At 41.9% G+C, this 14,996-nt stretch overlaps 1 protein-coding gene across 3 annotated transcripts in view; it reads left to right on the forward strand.

Annotated features, from left to right (window-relative positions):
* Positions 1-14,996, forward strand: part of LOC149215203 (origin of replication complex subunit 4-like) — a 357,971-nt gene that overhangs the window by 200,370 nt on the left and 142,605 nt on the right. The window lies entirely within an intron of this gene.

The following is a 14,996-nucleotide window of genomic DNA, read 5'->3' on the forward strand; positions in this document are numbered from 1 at the left end:
CCTCTGAACTGTTCCGAACTCTATTACAATGAGGCTCGAAGGCCTATTTATTGTTGAGAAACAATGGAAAACCCTTCACATACCGAAACCTAACCCTAGAAGATGAAACGCCAAATTGTGGGCCCCGTTTGGGTAAATTGGTACATCAATTTCCCGGGGTCGTAACTTTGGCATACGATCTCCGTTTGACGCGTACGATAGTTCATTAGAAAGATCTATCCGAGTACTACCATTTGGGAGGCAACATAGGGCTCGGTCGCCCCAGAATTCCAAAAAAACGTCGTTTAGGGCCTCAAAACGGCTCCGGAAGTTCAGGACCCGAAAAACTGCTAAAAATAGTAAACTATGCTACAATTAAGGAAACTGAAAAGACTGAAAGAGACAGTTGTGAGGGTCCAAATGGGTTGGTGGGTGGCCACCAACATCCACCTGGATCATTCCTCCCCCCTTAGGAAGCAATGGTCCCCATTGCGTTGAGTTCCTCCATCTGTTGAACTTGTCCTGCAATCTCTGATGTGTCTAGTGATGGTGGGAAGCATGGTCGACGATGGTCCACATTGAACATTCGGTGCAAGCGAAGGAATGGAGGAATGTTGTGCTTCAAAGCATTGTTACCCATAGCCTTGGTACTGTTGTGAGGACCATGTCGGAGTGGTCGGAGCTTCTGATGGGCTCTTGTAAGGCGTTCTTTCTGCAGATGCAACCAGACTTTGTTGCCCACCTGAAACTTGTGTGGTACCCATGTGGGTGAGGAGAAGTTGTTCCTGTGTTTTATCATGACCGTATCCCTTTTCTGCTGCTGCTGCGTGGAGGAACCCTTTGCAGGGGTCATGGATGTAGCAACGATCTTCCCCTTACTTTGGGAGTGAACCAGGCAGATGAATTTCCTGGTCTGTGATATGAGCTTGCTGCCTTTTTTGGTAGTGATCAAAGATGTGGCGGTAGGTGGGGCTACCTCCGGTATCCTGTATAATGAATTATTCAAAGAAATAATGACAGCACGAGGCCTTGACTCATACACAGCATGTCGCCTCCACAAGTATGGCTGGCCTAACAATACATCACAAACATCCAGAGGTGTAACATCACACAATACCTCGTCTGTGAAGGGTTTGATGCTGTAGGAAAGGCGGCACTGCTGGCGAACTTTGAGATCTCGTCCTTCATGAAGCCACCCGATACTGTACGGCTGTGGGTGTGGTGTAGTCGGTAGGCCCAACCGCTTCACGACCTCTGCTGAAACGAGGTTCTTTTGGCTGCCACTGTCGACAATGAATTGTAGCGGCGAACCCTTCACCCACATCTGTGAGTGGAAAAGACGCTCCCATTCCTCTGGATTTTCGGGCTCATCTTTCTGGATCTTGGCGGTGGCAACAGTGGCGCTGGGATCCGCATCAATGATCTGCTTCCCTTTGCCAGTCCCCTTGTCGAGTTCTGGCTCAGGGTCGGAACATGCATCTGATTCGGAAGCCTTCAACTCGGCCACCAGCGACTGCTTGGTCCGACACTCGCTTGTGTTATGAGTGGGACTCTTGTGGAACTCACACCACTTTCCTGTGTCCTTCCTCGGCTTCATGGTGTTGTTCTTTTCTTGCGGCTTTGACGGGTTGTCTTGGGTCACCCCGCCTTGGCTTTGTCCTTTGGGCTTCGGATTTGCAGATCCAAAGTCTCGTTTCTTCTGTTTGAACTTTTGCTCGATTTTGACAGCATATCGGTATGCTGTGCCGAGTGAGGAGATGTTCAAGAACACCATCTCTTCCTGGATGTATCTGTGTAGGCAGCCGCGGTATTTGAGTACCAGATGCAGCTCAGAATCTTTGATACCCAACTGTGTGCGAAGGGTATGAAAAATGTTTGTGAACTCCGGCACATCTTGGTCTCGTCCCTGTCGCAGTGTTGTCCATTTGATGTATTTGTCCTCATAGCTTCCGACAGGGTAGTACTGCTCCTTGATGGCGTCCCGGAAGTCATTCCAAGTGGGTGCAGCTGAAAATAGTGAGCCTGTACTTTCATCCTTCTGCTCGCAGTAGGTTTCCCACCAGTCCTTGACGTGGGTGGCTGCTTTGAGAAGAGCGAAAACAATCTTTTCCCGACTTGAAAATTCATGAACAGAAAAATACCCATCTAGCAGATTTAACCATTTATCTACGGCATCTGCGTCTATTTGACCCTCGAAGATGGGGATTTCAAAATTAACTTGTACCTTAAACGGTGTGGCGTTTCCAGAGTCGTTGTTGGAAGTCGATGCGTCGCCTCTGGGTAGCCGCTGAAGGATCTGCGCAAAGCTATCCATCATCGCGTTCCTTTGCCGCTCGAGCGCTTCTTCGAGCAAGATTTTGATAGGATCTCCTGCCCCCTCGTCTTTCTTCTCATCCGCCATGGGAGGCCGTCGGGATTTGCGAGGCTGGTCTTGCAAAGGTTCGACCAGTTCAAGCCCTAACTCCTTATATCCCGACCTCGTTGGGGACATGCAAAGAAAAACAGAGAAAAAGCAGACCGCTCTGATACCACTGATCCGGATTTAAACAGGAACGCAATAGATTACAGAGATAACCATGAATACAGAGATGCAATAACCATAAACACATAGATGCAGCGGAAATAATGCTTCATTTCATTAATGGAAAATACTGAAATATGCTTACAACCAGAAATGGAAATAAACCAGCTAGGGCGATGGTAGCTTATCTCTGAGAAGAGATGTGCGGCTACATGCCTCTGAACTGTTCCGAACTCTATTACAATGAGGCTCGAAGGCCTATTTATTGTTGAGAAACAATGGAAAACCCTTCACATATCGAAACCTAACCCTAGAAGATGAAACGCCAAATTGTGGGCCCCGTTTGGGTAAATTGGTACATCAATTTCCCGGGGTCGTAACTTTGGCATACGATCTCCGTTTGACGCGTACGATAGCTCGTTAGAAAGATCTATCCGAGTACTACCACTTTGGGAGGCAACATACGGCTCAGTCGCCCCAGAATTCCAAAAAAACGTCGTTTAGGGCCTCAAAACGGCTCCGGAAGTTCAGGACCCGAAAAACTGCTAAAAATAGTAAACTGTGCTACAATTAAGGAAACTGAAAAGACTGAAAGAGACAGTTGTGAGGGTCCAAATGGGTTGGTGGGTGGCCACCAACATCCACCTGGATCAGATCGATTCCTTTAAATACTTTGAGAAAGATTCTTATGACATAGTTATAGTTCTCTGTAATTTCTTCATTATTTTGAGGTCATAGCTTGAGAATCCAGAACTTGATCAAACCTTGAAACCTTGATGATGATGGCAATGATTTTCTTGCTTCTCTTTGGACGAGTAGACTTCAAGATACTTCAATTTTGCAGAACTCCTTTCTTAGGGCTGCGCTTCCTTAACTTGTCACCTTAGCTCTGATACCATGTTGAGAAATCTAAGGGCAACAAATGTAGGTGATTTCTCTTTTATGATAACTGCTTGTGATGTATTTTTACTTTTCTTACATAGCTTCTTCTTTCACTTTATTATTATTGTGTTTTTCTTCATCAAACAGTTACCAGAACATAAAGAACAATGAGACAAAGGACACAAGATATAGGCGATCAGCCAGGGCCAAAGCTTCTCCAAACTGGGAGGAAAACCCATGAGAAATCTTCTTCTTATAGAATCTTCAATTGATGAATTCCAAGACCTAGACCCTTTACAAAGTGTTCTAGTCAAAGATACCTCCAAGACCAAGTCTAATTTCTTCCTTGTAGAAGTTTCTCCTCACAATGAGAACCCAAGTCAAGCCTACAATGATGACTGCAACTTCGGCCCTCTAAGTCTGCAATTCTTGACTAGACTGCAACTACTGCAATTCTTGCACGTGTGGATGACTTATGGTTAGAATGATCTCTTATTCCCTTCGCTTGGTGATCTCCCTTCTCTTCATCAATTCGGCCTCCAGATCAGGTTATAATGAGCCCAAACCTTGACTATAGATTGTGATCTTTCTACAATTGTATGAAGCCCTAATTGCCTCGCATGTGTGAAGAGAATAACCTAGAAACAATCTTGAAATGATGCTTCCTTTTATTCGCTTTTGTCTTCTCTTTTCTTCGTTGCTTTTTGTGCTCCTTGGACGAGTTTCTTGTATCTGATTGATGCCTTGACAAATGAGGCCGAGCTCTCCTTTTATAGTCTTCATGTCACTGCCTTTTGAGCCGACTTGTTGTTGTCCTTAGGCTGACTTGTAGCTTGCATTTCAACTTGGTCTTGGAGGGTCATTTGACTCTATTTGACTCAAATAAAATCTTCTATGCAATATGTAACATGCCCAAGTGGGTCTTACATACTTGACAATGACTCAATTGACTTTATGACAAACCTAAGAGCTCACAATGGGAGCTTGAATTAAAATAATTTTTCTTGAGCATGAGGCCCATGCCTCAAGATCATCAATAAATTTATTCTTTTTTATTACATCAAATACATAAAATCATGATTACATTTGTCATTATGAAGACCGAACCTAGTTACATATTTCAACAAAATTTCGGCCCTCAAGCAACAACCCAAAAACTCGCACATGTGGTAGAAAAGAGAGAAATTTGGCTTCTTCTTGCTTGAAAAACGTCTCCTTCACCAGGGTTTTCTCCTCCTTAGGTATTTCACTCTTCTTTTTATTCTCCAATAACTGTAGATTGAACTTGCTTGTCTTATGCTCCAAATGAGGTTGAGTTGCTGCCTATATATAATGGTTTAGGGCTGCCAATTAGGCTGACTTGTCTTCCTTGAGGCTGACTTGGTGGAGGAGGCCTAATTGACTCATTGTACATCAAAATAATTTTCTTTCTTGATAGATAAAGCCCAAGAAGGGTCTATTACATAATGATAAGAACTAGGACTCGTGACATAATCCCTAGAAGCCTACAATAAAGGTTTTGACCTAGAAATAAAATAATAAAGCATGAAGTCCATGCTAATAAGTGATATTTCTTTTACAAATAAATTTCCTGTTTCTTTCTTTTGACAAATATATTACATCATGACTCAAGTACAATTATGAAGACTGACACTAGTTACATTCTTCAACAACTTCTAACCAATCCTCTATTTAGAATGTACACAGTGGTATCAACTCCCTGAACCCAAAATTTCTTGTCCAATTTGAATCATTGAGTATTGTTCTGGCCATCTCTTCCACAGTTCTATTTTTCCTTTCAACAACTCCATTTTATGGTGTTGTCCTAGCTACTGAGAACTGTCTCTTTATTCCATGTTCCTCACAATAATGCTGAAACAATTTGGATGTGAATTCTCCTCTGTTATCCAATCTCAAACATTTGATCTTCAAATTAGTTTAAATTTAACTATTTCGTTGTAGATTTTGAAACATTCAAATGCTTTGGACTTTTTCTTCAAAAAATTGACCGCTATCATCCTGGTATAATCATTAATCATTAACATGAAGTACTGTTCACCATCCAGTCCTTTGGTCTTCATCGGTCCACATAGATCAATGTGTATTAGTTGCAATCGTTTTGATGTGGAATGTTCTTTCGTCTTGAATTCAACCCTTGTCTGTTTTCCATGCCTGTAATGTTTACATGTAGCACTGGTAGGTTTTGAAATCAATGACATTTCTCTTACAACCTCATTTTTACTAATTTTGACAAGGTTGTCAAAGTTTATGTGTCCCATTTGTTTGTGTTAGAGCCAACTTTCGTCTTCTTTTGCCAAGAAACATCCTTTAGCAGTCTCATCCAAAGTATATATGTCGTTTAGAGTCTTAGTTGCAGTAGCCACCAGTTGGTCAATTTTTTCGCTCCTTATTTCACATTTCTTTGAGTCAAAGAGCAACGTGTGTCCCTGATCACATATTTGACTTACACTCAACAAACTATGATTCATATTTCCAATGATAAGCACATCCTTTGCTATAGCATCCTTACTTCCAAGCTTGATTGTCCCTGTTCCTATAACATTTGCAAATCTGTCATTTCCAAAAGACAATGTTCCATCCTTTCCTTCTTTTAGAGATATAAATTTATTCCTGTCTCTGGTCATATGGGTTGAGAAACCACTATCGATATACCACACATTCTTCTTGCTTTGATATTTTAGAGCAAGTGCACATCTTTCAATTTTCTTCCTCCTGACCTGAGTATTTTTATTCTCCTGTGATTCCCTTGGGGGAGTGGTTAACCTGCAATATTTATCCAAATGTCCAAAGTTGTTACATTTATGGTATTCTATTTCATTGCTTAAACAACCAAACGTGTTGTAGTTTTTCTTGTAATCCTTCTGCGAGTTTCTAGGATAATCATTCATGAAAGACCTCCCAAAGTTGCTTTTGTTCTGACCAAGGCTTGACAATTTAGAGCTTTATGTCCAAAGTTTCCACATGAATAACAAATACCAAGAAATATATTTTAGTACCTGAGAGGAGGAGACCTTCTTTGTGATACTGTTATCCATGATCCTTCTTGCTGATCTTGAACCCTCTGTTATGCTGGGAATCCTCTTTCCTTCTTGATAGATCCTCTAGCAATTGCTTCATAAGTTTTCTGTCCATCTCCCTTTTCTGTCATGGAAGAGTTTGAGCTTTTTACAAGCGTTTCCTTGTAGCCCAATCCTGTCTTGTCACTGTGCGGTCTTTGACTGCTCATGAGCTCATCTAATGCTCTAGAACTGTTTAGAAAATTTTGTTGAACATTTCTCCTATTCTGTGCTTCCTTTCGTCGATAGACTATCTTTGCTTCTAAATCTTCCCTTGCCTTGTTGTTTCTTCTAATTGTAATTTAAGGCTAATAATGGCTTCCTTTGATTATTCATTCTCTCATTGAGGCTTTTGGCATGTTCTTTTGCTATCTTCAGTTCGACTTTCAGAGATTTGAGGTTTCCTCTTTCAACCTTGAGATCTTTTACAATTCTGACCATCTTGTTTTGAAATTTGATCTCGTCCATATCTTCTTCTTCTTTTTCTTCTTCAGGTGCTGTTAAATTTGGACAACTAGGTCCAAACTCCATGTTCTGATGCTCAGATTAAGAGGCTAATATTTTTGTTGGATTCCTCTTTCTGAGAGGTGTAAAATCCATATAAAAATAGTCTTAATCCGATGAGCAGAACTTATATTTTGAATTTATTATTCTTAATAAATTATATGTGCAAGGTCAGCCAGTTTTGTAATGTAGGCTCACATGCCCAACAGATGTGTCACACACCCTCATTGATGGATATATATACAGGAAAAGTTGGAGAGAATTTGATCACAACACAACTCACATCTTCCTCTCTCATCCTAAAAAGTACGAGCTACCTGGAGGACGAATTTCAGCCACACGTGGGAAGGATGAAGAGGATTTTTCTGCTGCTAGGGTTTTTGCTGCTAGGGTTTCGCAGAAGTTTGACCAGCGTTGACTTTGGTCAACGCTTGGTCCAAACAAGCTGAAAACTTGTGGGAGGTTCGATTTTTGAAGGCCGTACTACCTGGCACAAAAATCGAGGTCAAAGGGTTGACTGTTTTGCTACTGCGTTGACTTTTAGCTTGCTGCCCCTGCGTTGACTTTTCAGGACAACGTTGACTTTTGTAGAACTGACTTGGGTTGACTCATCTACTGGTTGGAGGGTTGTTGTGACACATGCTGGGCTGGTTGACCAAAGGAGACTTTGCTGGTTGAAGCATCCTGTTGACCGCTGAAACGAACACATACATTTTTCTTGTTTCTGATTTGTCTTCTGTAAGATCTGCTTATATGTTCTATCTGCATTTTGCTTATCTACTTGTATGATTGCTGTGAGAAAAGTGAAATTGCTCTTAGCATAGAACATCTACAAAACTTTACATGGTATCAGAGCTGAGGTGAAGACAAACTCTATCTATAGCAATCATCATCGAAGGAAATGGATTCCTCTAAGCTTGAATTCAGGGAGAATGACAAGCTGACTGGAAGTGATGACTTCCATGCCTGGAAGATGTTATTAGATCTCAAATTAGAAGATCATGATCTCCTAGATCATGTGATAGGGAAGATTCAAGAACCTCCATCAAATGCCTCTGCTGCTGTTAAACACAAGTATAAGAAGGGAGAAATCAGAGCAAAGCTGCTGATCAGGGAATCCATAAATAAGAGTCTGGTTGCCTACATATCTGAACTAGGCACATCCAAGGAGATGTATGACAAACTGATACTTATGTTCCGAGTAAACAATGTGAACCAAGTGCTATTCCTCAAGAACAAGTTGAAGAATATGAAGAAGGGCCGAGACGAGTCTATTCAAACTTTCTTTATGAAGTTGACCGAAACCAGGAACAATCTGCTAGCTATTGGGGAGACAATAGCTGATCGTGAGATGGTTCTCACCGCACTTGGAGGACTTCCATATGAATGGCAAGTATTCACAACTACCATTCTCAACAATAATACCATCCCTAACTTTGATGAGCTTCTGTCTAGATGTATGCAAGAAGAAACAAGGATGAAGGAATTTGATAATGAAAGAAATGCTGCCTATGTTGCTCATTCCCGAAAGAAGAACTCTGGTAGTTCCAAGGACAAAGGAAGGACTAAGACTCAAAAGAAGAAAGGTAAATGTTTCACCTGCCATAGGACTGGACACTATGCTAGAGAATGCCCCTTCCAGAAGAATTCTCCCGATAGTGACGACAACAACAACAACCGAAGGAATGGGAATCGAAGAAATGACAAATCCAAAGGAAAGAGGAAGGCTCACTTTGAAGGAAACAATCCACCTTCTAAAAGGACCAGAAATACCAGGTATGAGGAGTCTAATGTTGTTAATAAAAGAAATGAGTATATTCTAATATCTGCTCTCTCAGCTGCATCTGCGCCCGACACTATGGATGTCTGGCTAATCGATAGTGGTGCCTCAAGACACATCACCGGATTCAAGGAAGCACTTTCTGACATGGTTGAAAGGGATACTAATCTAGAAATTATCCTTGGGGATAATGCCACTTATCCTGTGAAAGGGACCGGGACTGTGACCCTCCACTTGTCTCAAGGACAAGTCCTCCATCTACAAGATGTACTCTATGTACCCAAATTGAAGAAAAACCTTGTGTCTGTATCTGCCATGGAAGACAAAGGTTTCAATGTAACTTTCTCTGATGGAAAGGTACTCATGTGGAAGAAGAGCTTCAAGGAAGCTATCTCAATTGGTTTTAGAGTTGGTACACTCTACCAGGTTGGAGGGAGTTCGTTGGGAGCTATGACTTGTGATACTATCCGTCAAACCGAACTATGGCACCGAAGATTTGGACACCTTCATTACAAGGCTCTTCCCGAAGCAAGGAAGGTGGTGACAGGGATGCCTGATTTTGGAAATAATCATAAAGGTGTATGTAAGGGCTATGCTGAAGGAAAACATACAAGGGGACCTTTCCCCTCAAGTGTCACAAAGACATCTGAGATATTGCAACTGGTCCATTCTGATCTTTCTGGTATGTTGGCTGTAACATCCCTGGGGGGATGTTCTTACTGTATGACATTTACTGATGACTTCTCTCGCAAAACCTGGATATACTTCTTGAAAAAGAAGGATGAGGCTTTCATGTGGTTCCGTACCTTCAAAGCCTTGGTGGAAAATATGACCGGAAAGAAGATCAAGATTTTGAGGACTGACAATGGCACTGAATATGAGTCAAATGAGTTCAAAGACTTTTGCAGAGAAGCTGGCATTAAGAGGGAGACTGCCACTGCATATACTCCTGAGCAGAATGGTGTTGCTGAACGCAAGAATAGGACTATTGTGGAAGCTGTCCGTGCCATGCTATGTGACCAGGGTCTTCCAAAGTTTCTGTGGGGAGAAGCTGCAAATACTGCTGTGTACATTCAAAACCGATGCCCTCATTCCGCTTTGGACTCCAAAACTCCCGAAGAGGTTTTCTCTGGTAAGAAACCTGATGTCTCACATTTTAGAATTTTTGGATGTCCTGTCTATTTTCATGTGCCGAAAGAAAAGAGAAGTAAGCTGGATGCTACTGGGAAGAAAGGAATGTTTGTGGGCTACAGTGAGACTTCTAAGGCATATAGAGTCTATGTACCTGGTGAAAGGGAAGTAGAGATAAGCCATGATGTCACTTTTGACGAAGATGCTTCCCTGAAGAAAGTAGTAGATCTTCCTAGATCTGAAGAAAACCATGAAGAAAGACCTGGAAATCTGGAAGAACCCCAGGATGAGACTATGCCTGATGTTGAAGGGCCAATGGACCCTATTGATCCTTCCCCTTCTCGAGGAAAGAGGCCATCATGGCTCAGGGACACCCTCGAAGATGCTGAGGGTCATGCTGCCCCAAGGGGAACATTCCGAGAAAGCAAGAAGCCGTGTAGATACCAAGGGTATCTAGCTGCCATGAGTACTATTATACAATCTGAACCTGGATCTTTTGAGGAAGCCATCAAGCATCAAGTCTGGAAGGATGCTATGCATGAAGAATATGAGGCTATTATGAAGAATGATGTCTGGGATGTGGTCCTGAGACCGAAGGACAAATCTGTTGTCACCGCTAAATGGCTCTACAAGATTAAACATGGATCTGATGGGAGTGCTGAAAAGTTTAAGGCAAGATTTGTTGCCCGTGGCTTCTCTCAAAAGGAAGGAATTGACTATGACGATATATTTGCACCTGTGGCTCGATATACCACCATCCGATCCATCATAGCCCTTGCTGCTACGCAAGGATGGAGTCTTCATCAAATGGATGTCAAGACTGCTTTTCTGCATGGTGCAATAAAGGAAGAGGTGTATGTAGAACAACCTCTGGGATTTGAAGTTCAAGATCGAGACACTTATGTCTGCAGGTTGAAGAAAGCCCTCTATGGGTTAAAGCAAGCACCCAGAGCTTGGTATGAGAGGATGGATAGTTACTTGATGAAGCTGGGCTTCACTCGAAGCAATGCTGATCCAAACCTTTACTTTAAGGTTGAGGAAGGAAAGCCTCTCATTCTAGTGCTATATGTGGACGACCTCTTCCTGACAGGTGATGACCCTCTCATTCATCAATGTAAGAGGGAGCTTGGTGCTGAGTTCGAGATGAAAGACCTAGGACTGATGCACTATTTCCTAGGCCTGGAGGTCTGGCAGAGACCTGGAGAGATTTTCCTTTCTCAAGGAAAGTACATTGTGAAGCTTCTGGAAAGATTTGGGATGGTGGACTGTAAGTCCGTGTCGACACCAATGGAACTCAACTTTAAGAAGTTGAGTGGCAGCGCTGCAGGGCCTATCTTGGCCAATCCTACTGAGTATTGTCAACTCATAGGAGCTTTGATGTTCTTAGTGAACACCCGTCCGGACATATGTTTTGCAGTGAATACTTTGAGTCAACAGATGGTTGAGCCTCATCATTTTCACTGGGTTGGTGCCAAGAATCTTTTGAGATATCTTCGGGGCACGATAAACCATGGGCTGAGATACACTGCCGGGAGTGTGATACTCCGGGGATATACTGATGCCGATTGGGCTGGCAGTGTGGTGGATCGTAAGAGCACATCTGGATGCTGTTTCAATCTTGGTTCTGCTTCGATCTCATGGATGAGCAGGAAGCAGAAGTCGGTGGCTTTGAGCACCACGGAGGCCGAATACATTGCTGCTAGTATGGCCTGTTGTGAAGCAGTTTGGTTGAGGAAGCTCTTTAGTGAGCTGTTCCAACATGTGCTAGATACCACTGTAATACTCTGTGATAATCAGAGTGGGATTCGTATGACTGAGAATCCTGTGTTCCACGACCGATCCAAGCATATTGATATCAGGTACCACTTTATCCGGGATATGGTACAGCGAGGCGCCGTAAGGCTCGATCATATAGGAACTGATGAGCAGGTCGCGGATATTCTCACTAAGCCCCTGGGGAAGGTCAAGTTCCTAACCTTCCGTGAGAGTCTTGGTGTCGTGGAAAGACCCTATGATGTGGGTCCTGTTGGACGATGAGCTCTGGGAGCTCTAGGGGGCTTTGGGGATAGCTTCTCGGAGCTGTAAGCACTCATAATGCTTCTGCCCCACCCTTGTGATTATTGAGTTGGTTCGCCACTCATTTAATCTGTGCCCCGTATGCATCCTACCCATTGAGTTCAGGGCTCATGGGAAGTACCCCTCTCATTTGGCCAATGAGGTGTGGAAAAGCTAGAGACTATTAGCAAAGACTGATGGACGCATCAAAGATTGCCGTACTCTCTATCTAGGATGGCATGGTCCAACCACTTGATCTGGGATCAAGATTTGTGAGGTCTGGGACCTCTGGACTGATTATGTCAGTCAGGGAATGATGTCTTTGTGACTGACCCACTTCTGTTCTGAAATAAAGAAGCCAGCAAAGCAAGTTTCGGTGGGATGACTCACGATGTTAATTGCACTAATAGATGGAGTTCTCCCTAGTTGAGAGGGAGTGTTAAATTTGGACAACTAGGTCCAAACTCCATGTTCTGATGTTCAGATTAAGAGGCTAATATTTTTGTTGGATTCCTCTTTCTGAGAGGTGTAAAATCCATATAAAAATAGTCTTAATCCGATGAGCAGAACTTATATTTTGAATTTATTATTCTTAATAAATTATATGTGCAAGGTCAGCCAGTTTTGTAATGTAGGCTCACATGCCCAACAGATGTGTCACACACCCTCATTGATGGATATATATACAGGAAAAGTTGGAGAGAATTTGATCACAACACAACTCACATCTTCCTCTCTCATCCTAAAAAGTACGAGCTACCTGGAGGACGAATTTCAGCCACACGTGGGAAGGATGAAGAGGATTTTTCTGCTGCTAGGGTTTCTGCTGCTAGGGTTTCGCAGAAGTTTGACCAGCGTTGACTTTGGTCAACGCTTGGTCCAAACAAGCTGAAAACTTGTGGGAGGTTCGATTTTTGAAGGCCGTACTACCTGGCACAAAAATCGAGGTCAAAGGGTTGACTGTTTTGCTACTGCGTTGACTTTTAGCTTGCTGCCCCTACGTTGACTTTTCAGGACAGCGTTGACTTTTGTAGAACTGACTTGGGTTGACTCATCTACTGGTTGGAGGGTTGTTGTGACACATGCTGGGCTGGCTGACCAAAGGAGACTTTGCTGGTTGAAGCATCCTGTTGACCGCCGAAACGAACACATACATTTTTCTTGTTTCTGATTTGTCTTCTGTAAGATCTGCTTATATGTTCTATCTGCATTTTGCTTATCTACTTGTATGATTGCTGTGAGAAAAGTGAAATTGCTCTTAGCATAGAACATCTACAAAACTTTACAGGTGCTTCCTATTGTGCCTAGCCATGAATAGTACTCTTCCTTTATCGTTTTCGTCATCACTGTCACTTTCTTCTTAAGATGAGGAGTTGTCTTCTTTAGAGAAAAAACTTTTCTTAAAGCCTTTCTTCTAACCTTGCTTGTTGAATCTTCTTTGATCCTTATTCCCTTTTTTGGATGCTTCATCTTCGTTCTTATGAGGACATTTAGTTGCAAAGTGACCAATCTCACCACAATCGAAACATATTAATGGAAGTTTACCTTTGAACTTACCTGTTCCTCTTTTCAACTTTCTCACAGAGTTAATAATTTCATCATCTGAGCATTCTTCTTCTTCGCAACAATTGGAGCTTGGTTTTGATTCTTGTTTGTTTTTCCCGACCTTCTTGGATGCCTTGAATGTTGCTTCTCGGTTAGATGGACCATCTTGTTCTTACCTCATTTCATATACCGTAAGTACTCCATGCAGCTTGTCCATGGTGAGATTTTCCATATCATCTCTTTCTTATAGCATAGAGATTTTAGCATTGAATCTTTTTGGAAGAGATCTTAGAACCTTTCAGACAACTACCTTGCTTTCCATTTGTTGATTTTTAATGTACCTTGGACAAGTGGTTTCCCATGGGTTAGTTTCTACCTAGGGAAAAGTGTCCAAAATAATTCTTTTCCTAAGTGTGGCTTGATAAAGTGAAAGTGACTTTATAAGTGGTAAAGTCAATGTTAAATTATAAAGTGAAAAGTGACTTTTGACATGAAGTACAATGTAGGTACTTTATTTAATAGGCGAGTTAAAAAATAGAAAGTGAGAATTAAATGCACATTTATTTTCATTCCCTGATCTAAATGAATCTGAGCCATTAGATCTTAGGGTTGCCCAAAAGTCATTTAGGGAAACAAAAGGGGGAAAAGAAAAGAGAGACGACATTCATTCTTCATGAGCAGTTTGGAGAAAGAAGGCTGAGAGCTGGAGAAAAGTTCTGAAGGAGAAATTTATTGTAGGTGACAGCAAGTTGAAGGAGTGATTTCTGGGCAAAGCTGGGCATGGAAATCAAGGCATAGAAGACAACAGAAGGTACAATATGAACAACATTTAATGTTATGAGTTGCACGTCGTTCGAGAGAAGTTTTTCAGATTTTTTTTTTGAAACATTCTTATAGTCTATACAGTAACATAGAAATCTGTACAGCTCGTACGAAATCCATACAATACACTCTGTACAATCCATATTCGTATAGTACATATTTTTAGCTTCAAGTGGACATGGAAATCGAGGCAAAGTGGGCACGATTTTCAAGAAGTTTTGGGCTGAAGAGATAAGTTGTATTTTGTTGTTTTGTTTTGCCTGCAAATGTATTTTTCCTGAACTTGAAATATAAATAAATTTGAAGAGCTCTCTAACAGGGTTTCCCCAGAGAAGATTGAAGGGGTTTTGCCTGGGTCTAAGTTGACCAAAAATTTGTTTGTATTTTCATGTGTGTTGCTGGTCTGTTTATTTCCATATTTATTTTCAGCATGTGTTGGCAGTTCCATGAGTTTTAATCTGAAAATTTCATTTCTAGAATTCTATATGTTGAATGTATGTTTATGGGAAAGGGCATTTAACTGAATGGGAGAGATAAGGTGAAATTAAAACCGGGTTGGGATTGCAGGAAACTTTTTAGTTATCAAATTTCAACATGATATTAGAGCTACAAGCTGAAAATTGCAGTTTGAACAACATACAATAGTTTGGGACAACAAACAGTGGTTTGGACAACAAACTGGATTTTTGGACAGCAAACT

The sequence above is a fragment of the Pinus tabuliformis genome, chromosome 1_1, assembly GCF_031772625.1.
Source record: "Pinus tabuliformis cultivar Carrire ecotype Pingquan chromosome 1_1, CPIR1, whole genome shotgun sequence".
NCBI classification, from domain to species: Eukaryota; Viridiplantae; Streptophyta; class Pinopsida; order Pinales; family Pinaceae; genus Pinus; species Pinus tabuliformis.